Source organism: Pongo abelii, chromosome X (assembly GCF_028885655.2).
Source record: "Pongo abelii isolate AG06213 chromosome X, NHGRI_mPonAbe1-v2.0_pri, whole genome shotgun sequence".
NCBI classification, from domain to species: Eukaryota; Metazoa; Chordata; class Mammalia; order Primates; family Hominidae; genus Pongo; species Pongo abelii.
In genome coordinates this window covers 3,474,701-3,491,905 of record NC_072008.2, presented here as the reverse complement: position 1 = coordinate 3,491,905, position 17,205 = coordinate 3,474,701, and the positions used below count along the sequence as shown (strand labels likewise).

The following is a 17,205-nucleotide window of genomic DNA, read 5'->3' as shown; positions in this document are numbered from 1 at the left end:
CCAAACAGCACTTCCATGAGCTTCCCACACTAAATCAGTTCAGGAAACAGATATGAATAATTTGCTTTATCATGAATGGTTCTTTATGTATAGCAGCTAGTGAACACCATTGTCATTTAAAGCAAACTTGGACTTTACTTTGACTTTGTACCTGGGGACCTATTTGCACTGTCTGGTCTTTCTTTTGAGTCATGTAACAGTCATATCACATGAAAACTTAGGGATATTATTCGGCCTCTCTCCTCTCTAAACAGATGATAAGATCTACCTAAACTTTGGTTTAAAAAAATGGGGTAGAAGGCCAGGAGTGGTGGCTCATGCCTGTAATCCTAACACTTTGGGAGGCCGAGAAGGGTGGACCACCTGAGGTCAAGAGTTAGAGACCAGCCTGGCCAATATGGTGAAACCCCGTCTCTACTAAAAATGCAAAAATTAGCTGGGCATGGTTGTGGGCGCCTGTAATCCCAGCTGCTCGGGAGGCTGAGGCAGGAGAATCGCTTGAACCGGGAGGTGGAGTTTGCAGTGAGCTGAGATTGTGCCATTGCACTCCAGCCTGGGCCACAGAGCAAGACTCCATCTAAAAAAAAAAATGGAGTAGGAAAGGGGCAGGCATGAAGATTGTAATTTAACAGTGAGGCAAGTGGATCCCAGGAATTTGGGTCAATCCTTGGAAGATCAGGGATTTCTGACTAGGCCAGTCATCGAAGCAAGTATTGGCCCATGTGTCAAGAGTCTTTGAAAATTAGATGGGCCTGGGGAAAATTAGACACTAGAGTCAGTGAAAACCAGGCAGTAAGTCATGAGAAGTTTTATATCTCTTCCTCCTGTCTTTTTTTCTTTTTCTTTTGTTTTCTTTTCTTTTCTTTTTTTTTTTTTTTTTTTTTTTTTTTTTTTTTTTTTTAAGAGACAGAGTCTTGCTCTGTCACCTAGGCTGGAGTGCAGTGGCACCGTTATAGCTCACTGCAGCCTTGAACTCCTGGGCTCAACTGATCCTCCTGCCTCAGCCTCCCAAGTAAGTAGCTGGGACTACAGGCTCAGATCACCATACCCAGCTAATTTTTTTTATTTTTGTTTTTTGTAGAGATGGGATCTCACTATGTTGTCCAAGCTGGTCTTGAATTCCTGGGCTCAAGTGATTCTCCTGCCTCAGCCTTGCAAAATGCTAGGATTACAGGTGTGAGCCACAGCATTTGGCCTGTGTTTCTTTTTTTAAAAAAATAAATAATAGGCTATTTTTTAGAAGAGCTTTAGATTTGCAGAACAACTGAGCTGATAGTGCAGAGTTACATGTTTCTCTCCCCAGCTTCCAGTGTTATTAACATCTTAAGTTAGTGTGGTACATTTGTAACAACTAAGGAGCCAATATTCATATATTATTATTAAGGAGCCAATATTCATATATTATTATTAATTAAAGTCCATAGTTACATGAGGGTTTCCTCTTTGTGTTGTACATTTTGTGAGTTTTGACAAATACATATGTACACACACACTTATATGTATAATAATGTGTATCCACCATCATAGTATTATACAGAATAGTTTCACCACTGTAAAAATCCACTGTGTTCCACCCATTCATCCCTTCTTCCTCCTTGAACCCCTGGCAACCACTGATCTTATTATTGTCTTATCTGTTTCGCCTTTTCCAGAATGTCATATGGTTGGAATCATGCAGTATATGGCCTTTTCAGACTGGCTTCTTTCACTTAGCAATAGGCATTTAAGGTTCCTTTGTGTGTTTTGGGGGCTTGATAGCCCATTTCTTTGTAGTGCTGAGTAATATTCCATTATGCGGGTGAGCCACAGTTTGTTTATTCATTGGCCTAGTGAAGGATACTTTGGTTGCTTCCAGTATTTGGTGATTATGAGTAAAGGTGCCATAAACCTCTGTGTGCAGGTTTTTGGAGCATGTAAGTTTTCAACTTAGTTGGGTAAATACCTAGGGGCACAACTGCTGTGTATGGTAAGACTCTGTTTGGCTTTGTAGGAAATTGCCGAACTGTCTTCTGAAGTAGCTGTACAATTGTGCATTCCCATTAGCAACAAATGAGAGTTCCTGTTGTTCTGCATCCTGTCAGCATCTGGGATTGTCAGTTTTCTGGATTTTAGCCATTCTAATGTATGTAGTAGTATCTCATTGTTACTTTAATTTGCAGTTCCCTAGTGATATATGATGTTCAGCATCTTTTCACATGCTTATTTGCCATTTGTATATCTCTTTGATGAGTTTTTTTCTGATCGTTTGCTCTTTGATTCAGTTGTTTATTTTCTCATCGTGGAGTTTTAAGAAATATATATATACACACATACATATACACATATGTACATATATCTGTACACACACACACACACACACACACACACACACACACACACACACTTAAAAAAAATTAGAGACAAGGTCTTCTCTGTCGCCCAGGCTGGAGTGCAGGGTGAGATCACAGCTCACAGCAGCCTCCAACTCTTGGCGTCAAGCAGAGCATTACAGGTGTGAGCCACTCTGTTGGCCTGCATATTTCAAATACAATCCTTAATCAGATACGGAATTTGCAAATATTTTCTCCCATTCTGTGACGTGTCTTCTCATTCTCTTAACAGTGTCTTTTGTAGACTTTTCAAATTTTAGTGATGCCCAACTTACCATTTTTTTTTCTTTTATGCATCACGCTTTTGGTGTTCTAGCTACACAGTCATTGCCAAACCCAAGGTCATCTAGATTTTCTATGTTATCTTCTAAGAGTTTTTATAGTTTTGCCTTTTACGTTTGGTGGTATGTTCTACTTTAAGCTAATTTTTGTGAAAGATAAAAAGCCTAGTTTTTTTTTTTGGCATATGTGTGTCCAGTTGTTCCAGCACCACTTGTTAAAAAGGATGAATTGCCTTTGCTCCTTTGTGAAAGATTAGTTAAGTATATTTGTGTGAATTCCTACTGCCTTTTAATTAAAATTTTGGGTACTGTTTATGGGGAATGCTGGTAGTATTTGTTGCAAGCAGATTCTTGTTTTCCCCTCCCTCCAGTCAATAACTGAAAATAAGTGTTTGCAACACACACGTGCGCACACACGTACATGGCTAGCGCAGTGGGTTTCTGTGTAAATCACTGTGGACCCCTCGCCCTGTTATCCTTTAGCTTTCTCAGAATACACTAGCTCCTTCCGGCTCTACTTTATTTCCTTGTTTTCTCCCACCTTATAGGACTGCACATTTGAAAAATCGTTGAAACAGATTAAATAACACAGTCTAATTGTCACCCACCTACAGCCCATCTAGTATTTCAAAAAGAGGAATTTTGGTGATTTCATGATAAATGTAGGCGGTCTCTCTTCCTGTCTTAGGCCTTACAGTGTCCTTTGGGGTCCTGTGAGTCTATGATAAAAGATATTGACTCTTTACGGGTAATAAGGCTAGTGGGATTATGGGGATATTATCAAACAGTCAAGATGAATTCTGAGCTCTTTTGCATTGTCAATTACAGGAGCTCAGCTGTAAATCCTGGCCACACTGGGCTCCAGTTTGAGAGTGAGGATTTCCACCACTTTCCCATACTTTAAAAGACTGGCATCTGCCAAGTAATCAAAACACACAAAGAGGCCTTTTAACCAAGTTTAGCTTGGAATTTCCAACTGCTAACCACAAGCAGGTCTGGCAAGCTAGGAGGCCGGTTGGCTGCGCAGCTACTCCAGAGTGTGCGGTAGCCGAGGGCCGCGTCCGCGTAAAGCCCAGAGCTGTAATGATGTCAACTCGTTATTTACTTTCCAAATCTGAATGACTGAGCAAGGCGAAAGGAGAATCAATCAACCACAATGTGACCCTACAGGCGGAAAAAACGCAGCGCTCCCACCAGCAGGCGGTGGGGGAAGGGAAGCACGTGTAGCCAGGGCAGGGTTGCATCACGAGCTCGCTCGGGTTTTCTATTGCACCCTTCGTTTTTCTATTGCATGTAATACCTCAGCATCAGTCTGCACAAGCCCAGGGAGCCCAGGAGCAACGAAGGGCAGGCTCAAGGGAAGGCCCCACCAAGTCCTTCTGGGGGGCCTTGAATGGCAACTGATACATAATAAGACACAATCTATTCTGCTGATTCACAATTATGGAGACTGTGTAAGTGTGTATTTTTTTATTGATGTCCTCTAATGATGGTGTAGCAACAGTCGTTTTGCATCATTGACGTTTTACAGCAATATTTTGCAGGGTAATTTTGAGGTCCGCCTTTTTGGTGGAGGACTGGCCTCTTAAAAACTCACCTCCGGCCGGGCGCGGTGGCTCACGCCTGTAATCCCAGCACTTTGGGAGGCCGAGGCCGGCGGATTTTCTGAGGTCAAGAGTTCAGACCAGTCTGGCCAATGTGGTGAAACCCCGTCTCTACTTAGCTGGGCGTGGTGGCGTGCGCCTGTAATCCCAGCTACTCCGGAGGCTGAGGCAGGGGAATTGCTTGAAAAGGGTGGTGGAGGTTGCAGTGAGCCGACAGCGCGCCACAGCACTCCAGCTTGGGCGACAGAGCGAGACTCCTTCTCAAAAAAACAAAAACAAAAACAAAAAAACAAAAACCTCACCTTGGGTCCCCCTCCCCCCACAACCAGAACAACAAATGGTCTAGAGTTCGAGGAAGACCAAGTGAGGTTATAGTTTAGATTGCTGAGTGCACCAGGCTCTTAGCACGAAGCTCATTATATAGTAAAGGAAGGGGCAAGAATATTTGAAAAATATTCAACGAGGCCGACCCCAGAGGTGCTGGGGAGGGGGAGTGGAGATCTGTTTAACTGAATTAAGGCTGCGAGTGGTGAGGAGTAGCCTACGTGGAGGGGAGGAAGGAGCGCTGGGGACTTACGTGCACCTGGGCCAGGCCGTGTAAGCCATTGCAACATAAAGCACTTTGCAAGGGCCAGAGGGCTGAAGCCTGGGGGTTGGGGTGGGAGTGATGAGGCCCGAGTGCCCAGGTCCCCCCAACCTCCTCAGCCCCCACACCCGAGCTCCTGGCGCCTATGCCTGTGTGTCTGAGTTTGTCCCTAAGCATTTCTGGCTCTTCCTGGGAGGTGTTTTGCAAAGGTCGAGGCTCCGCCGGAGCACCCACTTTTTGAGCTGGGGTGAAGACTACTGGGGTGTCTTCTAAGACGCCGATTTTGAGGGAGATTCACCATCGGGCAGGTGGCAGGGGGTTCTGTTGGGGCACCCGGGTGGCTTCCTTTTTGGGGTGGCGGAGGGTAACACTTTAGCAGTGACTGAGGTTCCCCTGCCCCCTAGAAACCGAGGGGGTGGCCGAGGTTCCCGTCCCCTCGAGGCAGTCGTGGAAAGGCTGGGTTTGGGATGTGATGGGGGTAGCCCTGGGGTCCTCTCAGTCCCACGGAGGCCACGGGGAAGGGACCGGGACCGGAGCAACTAGGGAGAGGCCCGGGTTCCCCTCACACACCCTAGGCGTGGGGGAGCGGGGGGGCTTGGTAGGGACGCTGGTCCCCCGACCGTGGGGCAGGGGCTGGGTTGGGACGCGGGTCCCCACCAGGAGCCGCGGGGGAGGGGCAGGGCCGGAGTCCCTACCCTCGTGGGGGAGGGGCTGGTTCGGGACGCGGCTCCCCCGGGGCGCAGGGGCGGGGCCGGGTGGGACGCCGGGTCCCCTCCCACGGCCGTGAGGGAGGGGCCGGCGGCGGGGGCGGACCCCTGGCGGTCCTCCTGGCTGGGGTCCGCGCGCTCGCGGCAGCTCCCCGTGGAGGTCACTGCCCGTGCCGGTCCCTCCCGCTGTCCCGCCCTCTCCCGCTGCCGCCGCCGCCGCGCCCGCCTCAGCGCCTCCACTCCGCGCTCGGGAGCGAGGAGCCGCCAGCGCCCCCGCCCCGCCGCCGCCTCAGCGCCCTCCGGCCGCCATTCGCCACCGAAACTTTCCAGCGCCCGCGTTCTCTCCGGGACTCGGCGGCGGCGGGGCGGGGGCGGCCCGGGGGCGGCGCGCGGCTGCTCCGGGGCGCCGGGCCCTCTTCGGCCGCCGCACGGCCGGGGCTCGGAGGCTGCCGGCCGGAGGGAGGTTCGGAGCGCGGCCGGGCGCGCGGCGCCGCCACAAGTTGCGCTGCTCGTGACGAGGTGAGTGCGCAGGACTCTGCGGGCCGGGCGCGGGGTCCGCAAACTTCTGCGGGGAGGCGGGTCCCGCGCTGACCCTCCAGGGTCCGGCCGGCGGCTCGGGGCGCCCGGACGCTCCAACCCGCCCCTGGAACTCCTGTAGGCGCAGGTCGCCAACTGTCCCCGCGGCGCTCGGACTGGGGTGCGGCGCGCTCCCAGGAGCCTGAACAATACCCCGAGGTGGCCGCTCCCCAAAGTGCCGGCGCGCCTTGCGGGGAGAGACGGAGGTCGGCGGGGGGCTCCTTTGTTTTGGGGAGGGGGAAGTGGCCGGTAAGTTTAGGGAAGCGCTGGGCTTTTCCTCCGGTGCCCCTTTGTCTGCCGATCCTGGGGCTTGCTGGGCAGACCTGCGCCACCGCGGGCTCGGGGGACCGGGGTGGAGGGCGGTGGCGGGATTTCCCCGCTGTTGGGGAGGGGAGCCCCATTCATCCCCGGGACGCGGGCCGGCCCTCCCGGACCCGGGTGGAAGCGCAGCCTCGCGGAGTGGGGCAAGCGGCGGGCGAGGTGGCGCGGGCCCCGTGTCCGTTCAGTTTCTGACGCGCAGAAACTGTCAAGGAAGTCAGGAGCCCCAGTCCTCCGCTCATCTCCCCGGCCCGAGCGCACGGCTGGGCTGGGGGCATCCCTGGCCCGTCGAGGGTCTGCAGAGCGCCGCCCGGGGAGAGCGCAGACCTGTTGCTGTTCCTGGGCTCTGGCGGGGCGGGTGGGGTGGGTCTCGCAGATCCTGGCCCCGGCCTTGCTATCCAGGGGGACCTTCCCTAACGGTGGGACCGGTGCTCGGAGTGGGGTATGGGGAGTGCGCCTTCGGGAGTCGGCGCTGGCCGGATATGTGACAACTGTGGGTCGCTGGAGGCCCGCCTGCGCTGGGATAGGGCCTGGACTTCACGTGCGTCGCCTGTGTTCGGTCAGACCGGGGCCGGGGCTCGCTCCCTGCAAGGCCTCGTGTTCCTCCAGCCGGCTGCGTTGGACGTTCCACAAAGGTAGGGACTGACGTTTATTTTCGTGTCAGTGATGTTCTGGAACAAAACCTAAAAAGAAACAAAAACCTATCCTCTATTGTATTTGCAACTGTTTCTGCTTTGCATTGTCATGTGTGGTTTGACCTGCCTTCTGGATGTTTTCCTCTCCTGAAACATCGCCCAGTCCGTGGTTTAACCTGGAAGGCGAAGGGGAAGGAAGGCAACCTCCCTATTAAGGTTCCTGGTAGTGGCTTTGGTGTTGGAAGTGGCACTTGACGATTTTATGAAAAGTTTACGAGTCTTTCCTAGAAAAGATGTAATTAAGAAAAATAAAATACAGAAGAACGTTGAGTATGACGCGTTTATTTTAAAGGGTAGTCATGTCTCAAATGTGCTGCAGATTTTTGTGGAAAGCCACCAAGCTGGGTAACTAATGCAAACAACAAAAGTTGTTCACCACTGGATCACGGGCCCTTAAGGCGATTCCAGCCCTTAGTAGAACACACACCTGTAGGGCAAATATGGAGATTTGTGGTGCAGTGCTGCCACCCTCGCTCCCCCACTCTCAGGCATTTTGCCCCTTTACTGGGCTCAGAGAAGTTCTCTCTGCTAGTGGTTTTAAAGAGGAAACAGTTTGCAAAAATAATAACTTTATTGTAGACATACTTAGAAGTGAACGTTTCAATTTCTGGAGTTTTCCCATCAATTATATCAGTACCACTGGTTCTGTACAACAAGATTTTTTTTTCACCTTTTAAGGTGACGAACAGAGGCGGGAAAATGGTCCCTGCGGAGGGAGGCCATCTCCAGCAGGTCCCGAGTGTCACGAATTCAGATTCTCCGATCTACTCCTGCTGGATAGGAGCACACCTCTGCTAGAACCTGGGTCCGGCCTCCTCCCAGTTTTCTGCAGGGCGTCCAGATTTCGGTGCTCTGCCCCGCAGCAGTGCCCTGTGGGCCTCCTGGCTTAGCTGATCAGCACAGCTTCTCTGCCCAGCGAGGCAGGACCATCCTTGCACTGCTTTCCTGATGCGTTGGATTTGCCTTTTTTCCTTCCTTAGGAAAAATAAAAAAACCTAATATGCTACATCCGAGAAGTTGTTAATCTTTCACTACCACATGCATTGAAAAATCAGTTCCACCCAGGAAGCAACACTAAAGGCATATTGTAAACACTTTTTTTTTTTTTTGAGTTGGAAAGATAAACTTTTTTCCCCATAACTATTTTTAGTTAGCCGGAGACTGGACTCGAGTTTTTCCCGGTCTTGCCCCCTCCACTCCCGCCCTCACTTTCTGTGGGGCTCGACCACATGGACCATGCTGGCCAGACTGGCAAACATGAAACCCACCAGAACCAAAAGAAAAGCTGGATGTGGGAAGGGGCTGAAGAAGTCCACATGTTTCTAAAGGGTAAAGAGCCTAGGCTGAGGAGAGGCGTTTCAGATCTCCAGGGGAGAAAGACAGCCGTTAAGGAGTCCGCCGGGCTGCTGCCTGCCTGGCCAGCGGGAGCCTGACTTTAGATGGGTGCACCTCCCAAGCTGGCCCCCTCCCACACAGCCATCGCCATCCAATATTTACGGAGAATCCACCGCATGCCTGAAGGTTGCAGAAGTGAATTGGAAACCGTTATAAATGGAATTGGAAGAAATTTAAAGTTAAGATGGAAGAGAGAATATATTGAGTTTTCAGAGGAAGTCGGGTACTGCTTCCTTTTCTTGTCTAGGTTTGTTCTTGTCCGATGGGATCAGAGAGATTTGAGATGGGGCATGATAGGCGGCAGGTTCAGGAGAAAGGGAAGCTTTAGAAATGAAGGTAGAAAAGATGCTTGCTTATTGGAACAGTATTTTCAACGTTGAGCTCTGGAATGTTGCAGCCAACTAATGGTTCTCATTTGGGACAGTTTTGTCCCCCACCTTTGAAGGGGGCATTTGCCAGTGTCTGGAGACATTTCGCTTCCTGCAACTGTTAAATTAGCAAACAGGTTGAGCCAGCTGGGCGTGGACCTGCATTTTCCTCGTGGAGGCCCTCTTCCAGGTGTCAGTAGGAAAAGGGCTCCCAGAGTGTGGTCCTGCTGCGGGACCTTGGCCCCCACGTCCAAGTGAGCCCCAGAGGTGCCCCAAGCCCTGCCTGGTCATGGCGAATCTGGGCTCCTGTTGAACTTGGGCGCTGGGGACAGCTGTGAGGGAAACCTGGTTTGCAGCTAGCTTGCTGTGCACTGACTGGAGCTTTGGGCAAATCAGTGAACTTCTCTAACATTAATTTTCTCATTGAGAGAGGAGGTGGGTAGGGGTGTGTATATATATATGTAATGATATATATAGGGGTTGGGGAGAGGGACAGAGAGATTTCCCAGGCTGCTTGTATTAAAGGAGATAGAGTTATTATATTTCTCATTTAGTTTTTATTTATTTGTTTATTTTGAGACAGTGCAATTATTATAGCTCACTGCAGCCTCTACCTTCTGGGCTTAAGCAATTCTCCTGCCTCAGCCTCCTAAGTAGCTGGGAGTACCAGATGCGCACTACCATACCTGGCAATTTTTTTATTTTTATTTTTAGTAGACACAGGCTCTCACTGTGTTGCCCAGGTTGCTCTCAAACTCCTGGGCTCCAGTGATCCTTCCTACTTGACCTCCCCAAGTGTTGAGATACAGGTGTGAGCCCCTTTACTCAGTCTAAGGAGATAGAATTATTATAATGCTTGGAGCCTAACATGCCTTTTTTGTTTGTTTGTTTGTTTCTGAGACGAAGTCTCTCTCACAGCCCAGGCTGGAGTGCAGTGGTGCGATCTCGGCTCACTCCGCCTCCCGGGTTCAAGCGATTCTCCTGCCTCGGCCTCCTGAGTAGCTGGGATTACAGGCATGCCCCACCACAGCCGGCTGATTTTTGTATTTTTAGTAGAGGTGGGGTTTCACCACGTTGGCCAGGCTGGGCTCGAACTTCTGACCTCAGGTGATCCTCCCGCCTCGACCTCCCAAAGTGCTGGGTTTATGGGCATGAGCCACCGCGCCCGGCTAGCCTAACATGCTTATAGTTTCCTGTTTTCTGAAGTTGGGAATTGGGTCTGGAAAGGTATCACCGTCAGTCACGATGGTGTCTAGTAGTTTGCTTTCTTTTTTTCCTTATCTTTTCCCTCTTACATTTTAGGGCTGTATCTATATAATTTTATTATTTAAATTACCATATGGTAAATTTGTCTCTTTGGGTGCATTATGAGTCTTGACACATGCGTAGATTGGTGTGACCACTATCATAATCAGGAGAGAGAACAATCTCCTCAGCCCAGAGATGTTCATGGCTCTGTCTCTCACAGTTCCTCCACAGTCACCCCCCCAGGACTGAATCTGGGGCACCCGCCCATCTGCTCTGCTCTGGAAGTCTTGGGGATCCCATCTGAATGTAACACATGGTGGAATGCCTTAGGTGAATCCATCCGCTCTTCCAGTACCACCTTTGCCTCCTCTCTCTGATGACACATGAACTTCATGCCTTTGTGTGCTTTGGCCAAGCTGCTTTTCTTAGAACAGCACATTTTGCACTGTAGATGTTATCACAAGCAAGGAAAAAACAGCTTTGCTCCTTAATGTAAGAAACCACAGTGGAAAAAAATCAGGTGTGTTGTTGAGGCTGCTAAAGCTTTGCTCCTTTTTAAAATTTTTTTAAAATTTTTCTGGATACGTAGGTGTATATATTTATGGGGTGCATTAGATATTTTGATATAGTCGTGCAATGTGTAATCACATCATGGAGAATGGGGGTATCCATTCCCTCAAGCACTTATTCTTTGTGTTACAAACAATCCAATTATACTCTTTTAGTTATTTGCTCTTTTTTCTTTTCTTTTATTTTGAGACGGAGTCTCACTATGTTGCCCAGGGTGGAGCACAGTGGCGCGATCTCGGCCCGCAAGTTCAAGCGATTCTCCTCCTCAGCCTCCGGAGAAGCTGGGACTAGAGGCATGTGCCACCACACCTGGCTCATTTTTTTGTATTTTTAGTAGAGATGGGTTTCACCATGTTGGTCAAGCCGGTCTCGAACTCCTGACCTCAGGTGGTCCACCTGCTCAGCCTCCCAAAGTGCTGGGATTGCAGGCGTAAGCCAGCGCGCTCAGCCTGTTTATTTCCTCTTTGTTTTATGCCAGTTAGTTCTTGATACCTCATTGTTTCAGATGGGACATTTTCTAATGTCGTGTTTTTGTTTTTGTTTTTTTGAGACAGAGTTTCATTCTTGTTTCCCAGGCTGGAGTGCAGTGGCATAATCTCTGCTCACTGCAACCTCCGCTTCCGGGATCAAGCAATTCTCCTGCATCAGCCTCACGAGTAGCTGGGATTACAGGCATGCACCACCATGCCCGGCTAATTTTGTATTTTTAGTAGAGATGGCATTTCACCATGTTGGTCAGGCTGGTCTCGAACTCCTGACTTCAGATGATCCACTCGCCTCGGCCTCCCAAAGTGCTGGAATTACAGGTGTGAGCAACCACGCCTGGCCTCTGATGTCCTTTTAGAGGATGTTACCCTCACTTTTATTGCACAGTTCTACCAAAAGGTACTTCATATGTGAAATGTATCAGAAGGTTATAGTCATGGCTTTAGTTTAAAAACAGGATACATGTTCATTAAGAACCTTTGCTGTTTTCCCAATGGGTTAATCACGTAAATATAAAATAGGCTAAAAATATCAAGTTGTTTTTTCCTTTGTTGTAGAAATAAAAAAATGAATTCCTACATCTGTACTTCTATGGAGCTGCTAACCTGTATTTTACTTTGGGCCATATGTCGCTTTCTGTGATCTCATGACGTGGCATGTTTTCTGATATAATCCTTGTCCTGGCATTTTGGTGACTTTTGTCCTGCCTGAGGTGGTCTGCCTGGTTGTGTGAAGTCACAGAACCTGTGCATGTCCTACCGTGTAGAGTTAAAGGGTTGGATGAGTGGCCTCAAGCCTTTTCCTCCCTCCCAGGTATGAAGATTTGGTTTGGAAGATGGACCCTGCTTCAAGGTCTGGGAGGCCATGTTTTTTTCAGACTGGTTAAGGATGACGGTTTTATGTTAACTAAACATTGGGATAAAGTGACAGTTGTTTATGTCCCGTGCCTAGAGTATGAGTTTTCCCATGATTAAAATAAGCAGTATTTTGGTAAACATTGATAAGTTAGTTGCGCATTTTAGTTCAGAAACCCACAGCGAGTCAGAAGGCGCTTTGTGCTGCTGGGCGCCTCTGAGTGATTCCTGGGAGTGCGGCAGTTCTCCAGCCCCAGGAGACCCTGTGAAAGAAGCACAAACAATGCTCACGGCAAAACTCACAGTGTTTATTCTTGACCTGGGTGTCTGCCTTGAATTCTTGTCATTTTTCCTATCGTGGCGGATGTAGCCGGAATGCTTTAAAGAAAACATGAGAGTTTTCTCTGCTTGTTTCCCTTGAGCCTGGAACCGATTATGACCCCAGATAGCCTGCACAGGGCTCTTTCCTTTCTGGAACACCTGCCCAGGCTAGAATACAGGAGTAGGGAGGAGGTGAGGTTCTGTCCTGCCCGGTAACCTTCCCGGCCAGCTCTCCAAGACGCTGAAACCTTCCTTCGGGTCTGTTGAAACCGCATCCCCAGCACCATCATGTCGGAGCAAGAAGAGAAGGGCATGTGTCCCCTTTAGGGAAGCTTGACTCATTCCAATTAGGGACCTGCCTGTTGTTAGGCTTTGGAGTCCATATGAACGTGCAGTGTTGTTCAGTGCTGCGAGCATTTTTGCTTGTCTGAATTTCCTGATAGATGGGAATTTGGACAAAAACAAGCTTATTTTACATGGTGCCATTTTATTCCTTAAATCAATAATAACAAATACTTTATTTATTTATTTTTAGAGATGAGGTCTTGCTCTGTTACCCTGATCATAGCTCACTGCAGCATTGGCTTTCTGGGCTCAAGTGATCCTTCTGCCTCAGCCTCCCAAGTAGCTGGGCCGACAGGCACAAGTCAGCATGTCCAGCTTTTTTTTTTCTTTCTTTTTTTTTTTAAATTTTCAATTTTTTTCTAGAGATAGGGTCTTGCTGTGTTGCTCAGGCTGGTCTCAAGCACCTGGACTCAAGCAGTCTTCCTGCATTGGCCTCCCAAAGTGCTGTGAATACAGTTGTGAGCTACTGTTCCTGGCCAACATATACTTTAATATGGCAAGACCATATAAAATAATTTTAAGAGGCCGCGTGTGGTGGCTCATGTCCCCCAGCACTTTGGGAGGCTGAGGGGGGCAGATCACGAGGTCAGGAGATCGAGACCATTCTAGCTAACACGGTGAAACCCTGTCTCTACTAAAAATACAAAAAATTAGCCAGGCGTGGTGGGCGCCTATAGTCCCAGCTCCTTGGGAGGCTGAGGCAGGAGAATGGCGTGAACCGTGGAGGTGGAGCTTGCAGTGAGCCGAGATTGCGCCACTGCACTCCAGCCTGGGTGACAGAGCAAGACTCCGTCTCAAAAAAAAAAAAAAAAAAATCATTTTAAGAACTGGAGGAAAATTCAGCAGGACTGAGTCGTGATTTCAATTTCTGGTGCACTGTGGGTAATTGGATAATTCTGTGTCAGCCTGGACGCTTGTGCTCCTTTAGTTGTCACTGTTACCTTGTCATCTATGTGAAGATGAGAAATGAAGTTGAGTGGAGAACTGTCGCCAAAGTCTGCCATGTAAAAATCGGTAGTGCCAATATGCAAAGGTAATTCCCAGCTGCTATAAAAGTCCAGGTGGCTTCACAGTTTCAGATTGTATTTCCCGAAAGCGTAGAGAATTGATATCCCTGAATAGGAAATTGACGTCCCTGCTGTTTGGTTCATTTGGGGAACAGAATAAACTTGTGTCCTTGTCTTCAGTTCTTTTGTCAACAGAATCTTATCAAGCATTTGAATCCTACGCAACTGTAATGCCAGCTCCATGTTGATAAAAACTTAAGAATTCAAAATTATAAACTTGAAAACAGCAATTGCCAACTTCTGACAGTAGCAGGAGAGTCTGGAGGACCTGTTCAGAGGAAGTCGGGTACTGTTTCCTTTTCTTGTCTAGGTTTGTTCTTGTCCGATGGGATCAGAGAGATTGAGATGGGGCATGATAGGCGGTGGGTTCAGGGGAAAGGGAAGCTTTAGAAATGAAGGTAGAAAAAATGCTTTCTTATTGGAACAGTGTTTTTTCAACGTTGAGATCTGGAATGTTGCAGCCAACTAATGGTTCTCGTTTGGGACAGTTTTGTCCCCCACCTTTGAATGGGGTTTGGTTTGATTCCCAATTTGATTATGAAGAAAATATCAGATTCACCTTGCATTTTCAAGACACAGTGGTTCTATGTCAACTTCAGCCATTTCCAGGGATCTGTCTTAGGATACTTCAAAAAGCCTAACCTTTGAGATGCACTCAGCTCATAAGTTAGTGAAAATAAGAATGAATGATCTTCCCTGTCCAGTACATGACAGAAATTATTGTAGACCAGATGAGAACAAGGAGAGATGCTTGTTGATATTACATGTCACGGGATGCTCTGTTAAATTTTATGGGACTCTGAGTGTAATTCCTTTAAGCCAGTAGTCTCTAAATTTGGGGGAAGGACAGGGGACAGAAATGACTTGTTTCAGATTTTAATTCCCAAAAGGGTCTTAGTGAGTTTCATGCCCTCTGGCAGGTGCACCGCAAGATTTATTGGGATGCAGGAAGAAATTATGAAAATGTCTATTAAGAAAATCTCTAATACTTGTAAAAAATATATTTCTTGTCCATGAAATGCATGTTACTTGAGTATTTTATATATTTAATAAATAAATTACATGAGTTAGGAGCACCTTCTGAAAACTTTTTTGCTGAAAAGGATATATGATGAAAAAAACATTTATGATGTAGGTCCCCAAAGGCTGGAAGAGGGGGTGATACTAACGTCCCTGTATGCACGTAGGACACAGTTGTACTCCCCTTTCCTCTGGCTTCAGCTACTAAGGTATGTATGCGTTTGCATGCACATGTATGTGCATTAAGTAACTTTGAGATCCACCAACTTAAGGATTGGACATCGCTCCAGAGGTACAGAGATTAGTGATTTGACTTAGGGAAGAAAGAATATGCAATAACGGGGAACCATGCACATACTGGATCTATTGTATTTTGCATGTTGTTCTTAAAGCTGAAAAAATGCGGATGTTTCGGAACTAGATGACAGTACCTGTTTGCAGGTGCACAAGGAAACCTTGGAACAATGCTATGCTTTTTGAGCATTTTATGACTGCATTGTTTTCATAATCACTGAATTCTGTTTATAAATCAGCCAATTTCATTGACGGATGCCCTCAGGGCTCTAGAGAATTAGGCGTTTTGCTGCAGAAATGGTTCAGAATTTCAAAGACATCAACGTAAGATTGTACCGGAATTGAGTTGTGATAAAAGTCCTAGGGTGCTTTAATCTTTAAATCTGGTTATTTGTTTGTTTGTTTGTTTTTTGAGGCAGAATCTCACTCTGTCGCCCAGGCTACAGTGTAGTGGCGTGATCTCAGCTCACTGCAACCTCTGCCTCCTGGGTTCAAGCGATTCTCCTGCCTCAGCCTCCCAAGTTGCTGGGATTACAGGTGCCTGCCATTGCACCCAGCTAATTTTTGTATTTTTAGTAGAGACGGGGTTTTGCCATGTTGGCCAGGCTGGTCTCGAACTCCTGACCTCAGGTGATCCACCCACCTTGGCCTCCCAAAGTGGTGGGATTACCGGCGTGAGCCACTGTGCCGTGCTGTTTTTGTTTTTGAGACATATTTCATCTATCATGGTTATTAAGTGTTTTGGTTTTGGCATTTCTCATTGGTGTTTTTTTTTTTTTTTTTTTTTTGAGATGGAGTCTGGCTCTGTCGCCCAGGCTGGAGTGCTCAGCTCACTGCAACGTCTGCTTCCCAAGTTTAAGCAATTCTCCTGCCTCAGCATCCGGAGTAGCTGGGATTACAGGTGCCCACCACCACTACGCCCGGCTAATTTTTTTGTTTTTAGTAGAGATGGGGTTTCACCATGTTGGCCAGGCTGGTTTCGAACTCCGGACCTCAAGTGATCTGTCTGCCTCGGCCTCCCAAAGTGCTGGAATTACAGGCGTGAGCCACCACGCCTGGCCTCATTAGGTTTTTTTTTTTTTTTTTTTCCTGAGTTGCTGCTATACTACTGGTGTTACAGAGTGAATAAACATAAAAATTATAGTCACAACTCAGACCACATTGTGGGCTGTGGAGGTGAGAAATAGGAATCATCTCTAAATTTAAGGTCTTCTGGCTGAGCTCATTTGCTTAGAATGGCTGAAGGTTTGGTTTTCATGAGATGAAATGCCAACCTTAAGTAGTTCTGGGTTTCCAGACCAGTTTTTAGTTTAACTTGAGAGAATTGATATGTCCCCTTTAGTTTTTGTGTGTAATATTTGGTATTTGCAGCTGTTTTCTTCTTCGTGAATATTGAATTCGCAACATAACTTTGTTATATGAAATGATGCTCATACACTTGTGCAGTGCATTAAAAAGCCTGCCAGGAGCAGTACTTGTGGATTTCTGTGTACCAACAGGATGCCTAATGCCGACCATGATTAATGCTCATCAGAATCTATGTAGACCTCCATTTGTCTTTTGATAAGCTGAAATATTTATGTCTACTTTTTAAAAAACCCGTTGCTTCTCTTTATGGTAATACTCAGAAGGCGCTCACTGTGAAGAAAGGAGAAACAGGAAGTAGAATTTTTTACTATCTAGATTGATGCACCTATCTCCCCTCTCCAGAGACCAATGCATTTAGGCCCCAGTAAGAAATTTAGTTATAATGAACTGTAAAGCAGATGCAGAGTATATTTGGGAATATACCTTATCTGACTCCACAGCCCAACCCCTTTAAGAGGAAAGAGATGGCACAATGTATTTTGCTTTTAGCCAGATGCTTTAAGCCTTTGACTGGTCTTGACTTCATATTGGAAGCAGGTCGGTGAGAAACCACTGAATTGCTTCAGCTGTGAACTGGAATCCTCTCCTGTCTTTGTTGTTGAGTGACGACATTCTTAATTAATCATTTGCTTATTTGCCATCCAAATCACCCTATATAATATCTCAGAAGTGTATCTCAGAGAATGACCCTAAGTGGGCTGACCTCTGAAGCCTGCACCAGAATTGACTTTAT

At 47.5% G+C, this 17,205-nt stretch overlaps 1 protein-coding gene across 9 annotated transcripts in view; it reads left to right on the top strand.

Annotated features, from left to right (window-relative positions):
• Window positions 1-3,940: 3,940 nt before the first annotated feature.
• LOC112131563 (cAMP-dependent protein kinase catalytic subunit PRKX-like) overlaps window positions 3,941-17,205 on the top strand; it is a 324,246-nt gene continuing 310,981 nt past the window's right edge. For 6 of the 9 annotated variants that reach the window (XR_010138927.1, XR_010138928.1, XR_010138926.1 and 3 more), the window contains exon 1: window positions 5,916-6,066. The gene's annotated coding sequence lies outside the window, so the exon portion shown is untranslated. Of the gene's footprint in view, window positions 4,105-5,915; window positions 6,067-6,979; window positions 7,077-17,205 lie in introns of those variants that run through there. The other 3 variants (XM_054544289.2, XM_063721029.1, XM_054544292.2) reach the window with 3 other exon arrangements.